Genomic DNA, 11,842 nt, shown 5'->3' on the forward strand with positions numbered 1-11,842 from the left:
GGACGCGGGTTGCCCTGGGCTTGCGCGCGCAGTGGGGAGTCTCGAGGGGTCTATTTGCGTTTTCTGGCAGGGGGCGCGGTCACCGTCTGCCTCTGGCTAGAGGGGTGTGTCATCCCTGACAGTGACCTGGCCCCTCCGCCCAGGGCGTCCTCGAGGCACAGGCTGCTTCTGGGGGTGTCAGTGCGAGCCGAGGGTACAGGTGACCCTCTAGCCCCCGGCGAGTGTGGCCAGGGCCAGGAGGTGCTAGGAGGGTTCGGGGAGTCCTGGGGATGCAGCAGCTGGCGTTCCGGGGGGGCCGGGCGGGGTGCGTGCGCCCCTGCTCTGCTTGGAGCCCCCCTGGCGTCTCAAGGTCGCGGGCCTGGCAGGGCCTTGAGCGGCGCCGCCTCTGCTGAGGGCGGGCGGGCGGGCTGGCTGGCAGACAGGGCCTGGCCGGGGGCGGCACCGGGTTGGGCCGGCAGCTGCTGCCCTCGCTGGGGGGAGCTGGGCGTCAGGAGCCACCGCACCGTCCCGGGGGCAGGAGGACGCTGCCCTGAGCTCGGTCTCTCCAGCGTGATCCCCATGGCGGCGCCGTCACTCCTGCGGCTCAGGTCTTGCTGAGCTGAGCAGTTCAGTTACCCGTGAGAACTGGGGACCATTTCAGGTCATGACATGGGCCTCCCGAGGGGCAGGGTGTGCAGATGGAGATCCCCAGCTCTGGCCAGACCCTGCAGGACGAGTTCCCCGCCCCTCCCTGCCCCCCGCGGGCCAGGAGCAGCCCACTGAGCTCAGAAGACCTCCCCCTCTCCCCGCTGGCCCCCTCAGCTGTGGATTTCAGTCCACCCCCCTGTTCTGCTCCCCAGTCTGTCTGTGGTGACTCCTCTCACCCCCTGCACCTCTGCCCTAGACCCCAGTTCTTGTTTGCATAAAAATAAATACATCTTTTTAAAACAGATAAGAATTAGCTTACTTTCTTCCTCATAATTTCCATTATTTTGAACCGTGAACTATAACACCCGTGTGTAAGGGCAGAGACTATACACGTCGAAATTCCGAGTTACAAAATGAACTCCCATTAACTGGGTGAAGAATCCTAAGACCACACTATATCATAATCTTCCCGCCAAGTAAGCAGGAATATGTGGCTGTCATCATAACTATTTCCCTTGCCCTTCATGACAGTCCATCACCTAAGTGTGTATCACTAAGTGCATACATCACACGTGATTTCCATTTTGCCTGGTATTTAAAATTTAAATCAATCCCATTATGTTCACTTTATATCTGGAATAATGAATGGTAAGCCTACAATTTTATATCTTTCCTCCTTCATTTATTATAACACAAGTATTTTCCAAGTCATGTAAAACTATTCAGAATGACTGTGCCTCATTGCTACATTTGTTTCATGTACATAGTGCTACATATGTCACTGTTTCCTGGAGTTTTGACTTAGGTGGTTTCCAGTATTTGTAAGTATGAGAAAATGCTGGTTAGCATGTTTACAAATAAAGATTTGGGGGGGGAGGGAGGGTCAAAGCGTCTCCTTAGGTCATGTCTCAAAATCCGACATGTCATGTCTCAAAAACCTGTATTTCTTTTAATACAGACACACAACACCCCAAATGCTGGCAGCTAAATTCAGAGTCCCCGCAGAAGGGCGACACCACCTTGTTCTCCTCCCCGAATGCGTGAGAACCCCTATTTCAGCGGGTTCTTGCCCTCATTTTATTCTGTTGCCCCACTTCAGTGCTCTGACGTCACACTCCCGCTTCCTGCCCCGCCCCGGCGCGGGCCCCCCACCCCACCCCACCCCACCCCGCATGACTCTCCAGGCTGCGTCCCTCCTCGGCCGGCCGACTCGCCCCTCGGCCGCGGCCGAGTTCCGCCTGCGCCTCCCACTGCCCCGGCGCCTCCTCCCGCCCGTGTCCCGCCTCGGCTGCACCGCCCCTCCGCGCCACCAGGCGGCGCGCGCCGCTGCTCCGACCCTGGTTTCCCCCGCGAGCCTCTCCTTCCTCGGCGTTTCCCCGCCCCCTGCGTGCTGACGCCACTGTGCTGCGTGCTGACGCGAGAGTGGCGGCGGGAGCGGAAGTGGAGGAGACGCGGAACCCCGGAGCCCCCGCCCCAGCGGAGCGGGCCCGCGGGCCGAGGAAAAAGACGCCCCGGGGGCAAAGCACAGGAGGGGGGAGCGCGCGCCGCCTGGTGGTGAGGCGGGGAAATGCGACCTCGCGGGGAATCATGAGGCGGCGCCGGGGCGGGCGGCCTCTCTGTGGGGGGCAGCGGGTTTGGGGGACCCTCTGTGGCCGCGGGTCAGTGTCCCCCCGCGTGTCTGTAATGCACATGGACACGATCTGCTGTTTTAATGGCTGCGGAAATTTTAGGTTAATAGTATTTTCAGAGATGTGGGCTCTTCGCCTCCGTTTCCGTTTGATTTTCTAAACTTCAGCCGCGGCGGGACGTGCGGGGGCCCCCGTGAGCACCCCGGGGCTTTCCCGCTTGCCCCCGGCCCTGGAGCGCCCCCCCCTACACCCGCACCTGCAGCCCCGCCCCAGCTCCTGCCGCCCCTGCCCCTGCACTGGGGGGAATGCGCCACAAGCCCCCTTTGGCCCGGTCCTCTACGGGCCCGGACGCGCTGTCCACGCAGAATAAGCCGCAGCAAACACCGAGGCAGAGCTGAGGGGGCAGCACCCGCCGTCGCGCCCGCGGAGCGGCCATTTCTCTTGGCGGCTACGGGTCCGGCCAGCGGAGGCCAAGCTGTGGCCCCGCAGGTGTCCCCTCTGGGCGCCCCCCAGGCCAGGGGAGGGTTTGCCCGGCCCTTCCGCTGGGGGACCCGCCCCCGGGAGCTGGCTGAGCCCCTCCTGCCCGCGCCCCCGTCCCGACTTCCCCGGCTCAGCCTTTTCCTTTTTATCAAGAGACTCGCAGACCTCGGCCGCGCCCGCACTTCAGACTCGTGGCTGCTGGGAGGCAGTTTTCTGTGTCCATTTGGCGGGGAACCGGGCTGGCCGCTTTCTACGGGGAAGGGGAGTTTGGCTGCGCCGAACAGCCGGCCCCGGGCGCAGCTGAGGCGCCCGGGCGGGTCTGGGGCTCGGGCTCCCACCCCCCAACCCCGGACCGTCCGGCAGCGGGACCGGGACGCCGCTTCCGCGGCCCCCGCCTGAGTCAGCTCCGGGAAGAGCCGCGTCAGGGGCGGACGGGCAGGCGACAGGAAACGCTGCCGGATACTGAGGCGCCCCAGCGTGCACTGACGCCGGCGCGCACCCCGGGCTGTCTGCTGGGGTTGGGGGGGTCACTGCAGACTGTTCCAAGCCGCTCTCGGCCGTTTCATCAACGCCACCGACGTGCCCGGAACAGTCGTTTCAAGCAAAAGCGGCTGTTTCTCGCGGATCCACGAGGCCGTGTCCCCCTCTGCCAACGTGACCCGCTTCCCTCGATGGGCGCAGCCTCGGCCGAGCTTTCCTGGTCGCCTGGAAATGTTTTTCACGGCAGGTTCCTTTAACCTGTCCCCCCGTGGCCCCTGCATCCGCGCGCACCGCCCCCGACACCCCCGGAACCCCTCCCTCCCCTCCCGATGAGCCTCGAGCGCGCGACACCCCTAGGCGTCTGTGGGGGCGCCCGGAGGTGACCCCAGGAGAGCAGGGGGCCGCGTCTCTGGCACCTGGAGGTGCCGGTCCGCGGGGGCGCGGCGAGCATTTGCCGAATGACCAAATGTTGCTCCGTCCTCAGGTTCTGAACCCGCCCTGGGGCCAGGGAGCCAGCTCGGGCGCCCGCCCGCCTTGCAGAACCTCGGGCCCGACCCGACGCTCGCGCTGCTGGAGCCCGAGCGCGCCCAGCGGCGTCGGCAGCCCGGGACTGGGGGGCCGTGGAGGCGGCGGCCCCCAGCGACGAAGGCGAGGAGAAAGGTGAGGGGCCCGCGGGGCGTGAAGATGGCGACGCCCCCCCACCGTCCAGTGCGCGAACATTGTGGGGGCCGTGTCGGCGGCTTCGCTGTGTAAGGAGTCACCCCAGACCTAGTGGCTTCAAGCAGCGCCCTGCTCCTGCGTCTGCCGGCCATTGTGGGGGCCAGGCCCCTGGCCCTCATGCCGTGGGGTGCACGGCGGGGTTCCTGGCACCCTTGGCGGCGTCGGGGCCTAGCTCACCCGTGGCTCCAGCCAGGAGCGCACCCCTGCGCCCTCGACCCGGCCCGGCCTGACGGGCGCACGGGGCTATACTGACGCTGCTGCCTCGTGGGCGGGGCCGGAGCCCTGAGCACCGGGCGGGAGCCGGGACTGATGGCGGGACGGGCCGCGGAGCTGGGTAAGCGGCGGGGCGAGCTGCGGGGCGTCCGCAGGCAACGAGGTGGGGGCCGCGCTCCCGGAGCCGCCCACGCCGCGGGGTCCTGGGAGACGGGGGGGGGGGGGGGGGGGCCACAGAGGGGCGGGGTCTGCGGCCCACAGAGGTCGTGGTTTGCGCGCTGGGAACCCGGGGGCGTCTGAGGGAGGAACAGGCTCCCCTGTTTCAGACTCTGGTTGGGCGGCCCCGCTGGGCCCATTTCAGCCTCTGGGGAGTTTTTGGGGTTTTTTTTTTGCGGACAGGGGTGTCCGCGTCTCTGCGGGACGCTGCTGCCCCCTGGCGGTCAGGGGTGGCGGAGCGCGCGCGTCCTCCCAGGCTGCGGCTCCGTGGCTCCGGAGGGTGGCGGGTAAGTGGACCCGAGAAGCAGGGTCCCCCCGCAACCTCTGATGGACCTGCGGGCCGAGGCCGCTCGCAGGGTGCCGCCCCGCACGAGGGCAGCGCCACTTGCGCTGCCCGGGGCCCATCAGCCGCAGGGGCGGCGGGGTCCATCTTAGGAGGGGCGTGAGCGTGGGGAGTCCCTGTGGCCCGACCCCGTCCCGCGCAGGCCTGCGGGGTCACAGGCTCTGGCTGTGGGGAGTCTCCGGGAGCCAGGAGGCCCCCGCATCGCCGAGGTGTCCCGAGGGGGCACGGTGCGGCAGGGAGGGACTGTCTTCGGAGGTGAGGGGCAGGCATGAGGACACCCAGGCCCCCGCACTCCTCCCAGCCTGAAACTTGCAGGGGGGCAGCAGGGGAGGGTGGGGCCGAGCACGGCTAGCCGACTGGTCACTCACGGCCTCTCTCTGTGCTCCCAGACCTGTCTGCTCTGGATACATTCCCCTAGGCCTGGCGCACAGTGGAGGAAGATGCCAGGCCCGCCGGAGGACTCCCAGGTAAGGGGGCTTCCTCCCCTCGGCAGACGCCCTGCCCTGGAAACCCCACCCCATCTGCCCAGGGCTGGCCTAGGAGGCCCCCATGGGACAGGACTCCAACTCTGGTCACCCATGGCTGATGCAGCGGCCTCTTCCATCCCCCAGCCCTCACGCATGAAGCCACAGCACAGTAGCCCCCATTGTAGCCCGTCATCTGTGCACTGGTCCCTCACCCCAACCTCCTGCTCCCCCCACACACACAGTGTGGATCCAGTTTCTCCTTAGTTAGCCATCCAATTGTCAAGGGCTCTCAGCCCGCCCACTGCCTGCTCACCCACTCACCTGTGCACCTTTGCTGACTGTGGTGAGGCGCCACCAATCATGCTCTCAAGACTGTCTTGGGGCCACAAGCCTGGGGTGTGAGGCCGGGACAGGCTGCCCACAGGTGTGTGTCCACCCCCTGCACCAGAGGCTGTGGCCACTTGCCCAGTGCAAGCATCCACCCACCTCTTGCTGGACCTGACTCTGATGGTTCAAGTCAGAAAGGGACTTGGGGGGGAGGAAAGGCAGGCCATAGGCTTGTTCTGGGGCCTCCCAGAGAGACCCAAGTAGGCGGGGGTGGGGTGGGAGGAGTGCAGGCGGAAGTGTGGGCACCGGGGGCTGGAGGGGGGGCGGCTAATGAGTGTGGGTCTTCTTGGCGCTGAAACGGTGGCCTTTGCTGCAGGAGGACCATGAGGGTCACGGGCGACAAGAGTTGTCCTGGCTGCTGCTTCCATGGGCCCCTCTCTGCCTCCTGTGGAGCAGGCTGAGGTGGCTCAGGTGAGGAGCAAGGGCTGGATGAGGTGGAGGGAGAGTGCCAGGGCCATTACCTCTGAGCTCTGAGGGGTGAGCGGCCCCAGTGCACCCCACCCCACATAGGTGGGCGCAGTAGGGGCAGTGTCGGCCCCGTGAGGTTTGGTCACCCGCTCCATGCACCGGCCCAAGACATAGTCACCCACTGCGGGCAGCCTCCATAAATCTGTGGCCATCCCAGGCAGTGTGGGTTCTTCGTGGATTCAGACCCCTGGAAAGAGAATCTCGGAGCCCGATGCCACCCCGCAGGTCAGGGACAGAGGCTGGCAGGGAGTCTCTGCCAAGCTCTGCGCCCCGCCTCTCGTGGCCACTCATGGCCATCCTGTGTCCTGTCTGTGTGCCCAGGCACCCACCTGGCCCGCCCCACCACACCCCGGGCTCCACCACCGCCACACCCACACCACCTGCATACAAGGGGTGGCCACAAGGCCAGCGGCGTGAAAGTCAGACCTCTCTCCCCGCATGGGGAGCCAAGCCCCACCCACCCCTGGCTCCCAGCTGAGTTGCCAGGACGGGCTCTGTCAGGTCACATGGAGCTCAAGCGAGTTCCCCTGTGTCCGGGCTACTAGAGGAGAGGCCTTCTGGGCAGAAGAGCCATAACACAGAGTTGAGAGTGGGGGAGCTAGGCAGCCTTGGGGTGTGGTGAGGGGGTAGAGGTAGGTGGCAGGTGGAGCACGGCCTGGAAGGGCCCGAAGCAGAGACAAGGGGATGTTGTGGGGAGCTTTAGGGGTGGGGTGGGGGGATTTTGGGCTACTTGGGCTTCGTAAATGGCAAGAAGCCCATTAAATCTGTGGGGAGAGATGGGAGACAGATGGAGCTCAGGAGAGGGTTTGGTGAAGAAACTTGGAGTCAAAACGGCCTCTAGCACCGCGAGCCTTGCTGGTGGGGAACACGTGGAGCTGCCATCTCAGGGACAGTCTCACCTTCCCTCCACCCGGGCATGGACGATGGGGTGACCCTTGGCCCCCAGAGCAGTGTGGGTGTGGCAGGACCGTGAGACCACACCCTCTGCCGGGCACCCTGGACATGGCTTGTGTATTTATGTCACCCAGTTGTGCCCTCCTACAGCTGAAATCACAATCGGCACTGCGAGGCTGAGCCATCCCTGGGCCTAAAGCCCTCCTCCTGCAAGCAGCCCCCCTAGCCGCTGTCACCCCCTCTTTTGTCTCAGGTGGCCCACAGCGCCCCAGCAAACGACCATCATCCTGGTGGTGTGTGTGCTCTTCCTGTTCCTGGTGTTGACTGAGATGCCCATGGCGCTTTTCCTCTGACTACAGTGCCGTGACTGGGCTAGCAGCACAAGAGGCGACTGATGGTGACCAAGTGCCCTCCCAGCATCCATTGGTACATTTGTTGCATTTAACCTTTGGTGAGGCTTTGCACCTATGACCCTGAAGGAAGTCATCATCGATGCAAATGTTTTCTTTCCCACTGGGAGGGGGGCAGGGATTTGCTGGTGCCCCCCACTGGAGGTGCAGCCTGACCTTGCAGAAGGTGGATGTGGGTAGCTCTGGGGTGGACAGTGCTAGTAGCTTCCTGACCTGTGTCCTTGGGGTGTAGGATACATCTCCAGATACTGAACCCCCATCTTGATCGTTTCTGGAGGAGTCTCATGTCTGTCGAGCTTGGTGTCACGGCTGAGGACTGACTAACCCTTTTATCTGCTGGTAAAAAATTGGCTCCTTGACATTTGGAAAGAGGCTGCTGTTGAGGGATCATGTCCTGGATCGAGGGAGGGCTAACTCTTGACTCCCATGTATCCATTGCAGTTTTTAATTCATCCTGATGATAGATTTTGTTGCTAGAAAATCCTCCTACTCAGCCATTCCCATTTTTGCCTTAATTTACCATGTTACCCTTCCTTTTTTGGTTCATTTGTAAGCGTTTGACTAGTTTACTCTGCTTTTTCCAAAGAAACAGCATCCGGATGGATTTATATCCATTTCCCTCCAGCTTTATTAGGTCTAATCTTTGTATTCTCTTACTACATTATCCAGTAGTCGAACCTGCCTTGCAGCTTCCTAAAGTTGGATGTCCCGTGTTTTTAATGTCACACCATCCTGTTTCTAACTCGATTTAAAAAGTCATTTTGTTGATTTCTGGCTCTGTGAAGGGATTGTGGCCTCTCAGCATCACGACCAGTGTGTGTATGTGTGTGTGTGTGTGTGTGCGTGTGCGTCATGGACATTTTAGGCCGATTTTCCATTTGTAGAATTCCAAATTCGGCTTATTACACTGTGTGTGCCTTATTTTGGCCCACCCATGTCCCGACTCCACAAAGGTTAAGGGAAAACCTGTGGGAATGAGCCTAGTTTTCTAATTTTTGCTCTCTCAGCTCAGCAACTATGACTGGAGATGGAAAATAGAGCGTCGCAATAGGATTCACACCAGAAAATCCCAAATAAATGGTGAAACTGAGTCCCTTCACGTTGCTTAACCAGGATTGCAAGGCCTTTTCCTAGTTTGCCAGAGAAATGAGGACACGCAAGTCTGAAATGGGGAGTTCTGTCCCCCCTTGCGCTCCTGGGGAGTGCACCCCAGCAAGAAGAGCATCTAAAGGGAAAAGACAAACCTGAATGGGGGCGCTGTAGCCCTCGACCTCCTCCGACTCCCGTCCTGTCCCGTCCGGTCCCGTCCCGTCCCACCACAACATAGCGCCACCTGGTGGTGGGCGGGAAGGGCCATCTGGTCGACCCGCTGTACCGCTGCGGGGCGCAAGCTGGTCAACTGGTCGACCTCAGCAGGGTGTAGCAGCACCTGTGGCCCCTCCTCCCTATTGGGTTCCAATAGGGAGGAGGGGCCCCCAGGAGGCCCCATCTAAAACCCAGACGAGGCCACCTGCATGCACCCCAACCCTGAGGGGGGGTCACCAGCAATAGGGGAGGGAAGACCATCCCGGTACCAAGCCTGGCCCAAAAGCTGCTGCAGGAACAGACTTAAGGATAGCAGCCACCCCCCAACCAGGGGGGTGTGGCTCTATAGAGCTGCACCCAAACCCCAACAGGCTTATGGCCAAAACTTGAATTTTCCTCACACTGACCAGCAGTATAACCCCAGCAGGCTTAGGGAGTTTCTAGTGGGTGAACAGAACCCTCATATGAATCAGGCACAAAGGAACATAGGGAACAGGTGTGGCAAGAACACCCCACTCCCCAAACTCAGCCCAAGAGACAAGAGAGCAGCAGACAAGAGAGCATGCTTGAAACCTCCACAAGGGCCTGCCCTATTGATCCTGGGCAGAGCACCTCCAACACTACAGCAGGGCTTAAGCCCAAGCCCCCCACAGTTGTAGCCTGCAGGATGGAGGACCCAAAGGTGCACAGCTCCATAGGGTACAAGCAAACTGCACAAACTGCAGGGGCAGCTAAGGGCTAACACCTGCCCAGGTCTCCCAGAGCCCCTAATAGCCCCACAAACAGACAAATGGACCCTGGAACATAATCATGGCATGTAGGGCTCACCCCAGAGCAAGAGGTCCCATTGGACCAACAGTCACCACACCCCCCAAGCACTGTGGGGGAGGACCCTAGGGCACTGCTTGGGGAGTGGAGCAGCCACTTGGGAGACAGCCCAACTTCTAGTAGCCTACCACTGTGGCAAGGTGAGTCAAATGCACCCAGGCACCTTTCCTTGGCTGACTAGTGCACCATACCCCCCTTCCATGATGAGGGCACATTCAAACCATGAGCAAGTTACCCACCACCAGGCAGTCAGAGGGACTTGATCTGCTCCAACCACAAGCTCCACCACTGTAGAAGCCCAGCCTAGGGGCTCCAACTCAGGAACCAGAACCAAAGGGTGCAATGCAAAGGCACCAAGCTATACTAAGCAAGCAGCCTTATTGTGGGAATGGCACCACACAAGCCTAATGCCCCAGAAGACATGCAAGGGTAGCCACCATAGGCCCCCCCCACACCTCTGTTTACCCCCAACAGGGCCAGGATACAAGCTCAGTGACACTCCAAAGGCCTGCAAGCAGACCACCCACCTCTTGTGTTGCCCTCACACCATATAAAGGCCCACGGGGTGTCACTTTGGTTCCAAAAGCAGAGAGCAGCCCCCTGTGCTGGGAGGCACCAGTTCCACTTCAAAGTGACCCAAACCTGAGAGCATTGAAGTGAGTCCTCACAACCCAACAGGGGGGGCTTTGCTCCCCAACTACAACCAGGGGAGTCCAATGCCCTAGGGGTAAAGCAAGTACCGGGTGCTAGCCCAACTCACCTAGGGCCCCCCACACCAAGGGAGTGGGCCACTGTCAGTGGTAAAACCTCAAACAGCCACGCAAAAAGCCCTTCACGCCTCCAGGGCGAGCAGCATCAATGACCACCCTACTTGTCCAGTCTCAAACCACGGTACACGTAAGCATTTTTGGGAAGCACTTGAGACTCCGGCAAGCTCTGCGTCCCAGGGGGCAGACGCTAGTCAAGGAGCGGGTGGTGGAAGGAATCGGGTCTTCAGAGCAAGGTCGTAGACGGCCGGGCAGTAGCCGGACTACTGGACCCGGGGAAATAACCCCATAGTCTGCACCGCCCCACGCGCAGAATTCAAGACAACCCCCAACCCCCAGCGCTTCAGTGGCCGCCACCGACCGGGGCGGGTAGAAGCGGCCGGGGAAGCACCGCTACCTACGACCGCACACTGCTGCGGGGGCCAAGGGGCGTCAGTTCCAGGAATAGCGGGGGCGCGTAGGAACGCACCGCGAGCACCGCCAGCAAGAAACGCGCGGGCTCCTGCGGACAAGGGCGCAGCGCCCCAGGGCACATAAACGTTGACAGAAAACAACGGACATCGCAGTACCAGCGACGTTCGGGACCCAGAACACATGCCTGCTTTTCCGCGACCCTGCCCCAGATTCGCGGCCAGGGGAACACAGCCCAGCGCACAGCGCCCCCTCCGCTCCAGGAAGCCGGCTCCCCACACTTGGTGCGTTTTTGCGAAAAGCACGGCCCTACACCCCGCGGCGCAACTTTCTGGGTGTCGGCCTAGCCCCGCGCGGTCAGAGAGCGACTCTCTGTGGCCAGCAGGAATCTGGCTGCGCGGCTGTCGGGAGAGAAGCTGACAGACTAAGAGCCTGAACACGGCCGAGGGTCTTTCACTAGGGAAAGATAGTACCCCGTTTCTCAGGCAGCCAGGTGTGAGAAAACGTCACGAACGTTGTGTCTGATAGCGCAGACGACACAAGTGCTCCCTGGCGCCAGGAGCTGGGCCCTGAGAAGCGTCAGATGACTTTCGCGGCCCGCCGCACAGCGAGCCCGGTGAGCCGAGACCCGCGCAGCGCCAAATCGTTGCAGCCGCCGGGAACCGCCTCCCGTGGAGAGCTGCTCTCGGCTTCTATTTTCTACAGCGTCTTTGTATATTTGGGCGGACACAATCTCATACTGTAGAGATCAGTAAAGGAAACGCCTGCGTAAAGCTGACAAAGCAACGAACCTACTCGCGTGTTGGCGGGACACTCGAGCTCTCGGGAGCGCGAGCGCGGGCGAGAGAGCATGCAGAGCTCCGCCCAGGGAGAGGAGCCTCTGATATTCTGGAGGCAAAAAGCGCCGATTTCTGGCCAAAAAAATCTCAGCACCCAGGGACGGGGCCGAGCCGCAGGCCCCCGCGGGCCCCTGGAGCGGAGACCCGGTCCCAGGCCCCCCACGCGACCCCTTTCTCTCCGCCCTGGGTGCGCGCCGGGACCTCTGGTCGACCTCGGGGCGGTGCGGGAAGGGGTGGGACCCCGCTGCGGGGCCATCTAGCTTCGGCCGTCCGGGCGGGGGCCTCTCCGCGCCGGGGTCGCTGCCGACCCGGCTCACCGCTGCGGCCCTCCGGAGGGAGGGCGGCTCCGGCCCGACCCC

The 11,842-nt window shown here is 62.2% G+C and overlaps 1 long non-coding RNA gene across 1 annotated transcript; it reads left to right on the forward strand.

Annotated features, from left to right (window-relative positions):
• The first annotated feature begins 3,819 nt into the window (after positions 1-3,819).
• On the forward strand, positions 3,820-8,614 carry LOC119256086 (uncharacterized). Its single transcript, XR_005127626.2, has 3 exons — positions 3,820-3,875; positions 5,097-5,174; positions 7,177-8,614. It is a non-coding gene; the product is annotated as an uncharacterized LOC119256086 (long non-coding RNA).
• Positions 8,615-11,842: the final 3,228 nt, after the last annotated feature.

Source organism: Talpa occidentalis, unplaced genomic scaffold (assembly GCF_014898055.3).
Source record: "Talpa occidentalis isolate TD23 unplaced genomic scaffold, MPIMG_talOcc4v2.1 talOcc4.3, whole genome shotgun sequence".
NCBI classification, from domain to species: Eukaryota; Metazoa; Chordata; class Mammalia; order Eulipotyphla; family Talpidae; genus Talpa; species Talpa occidentalis.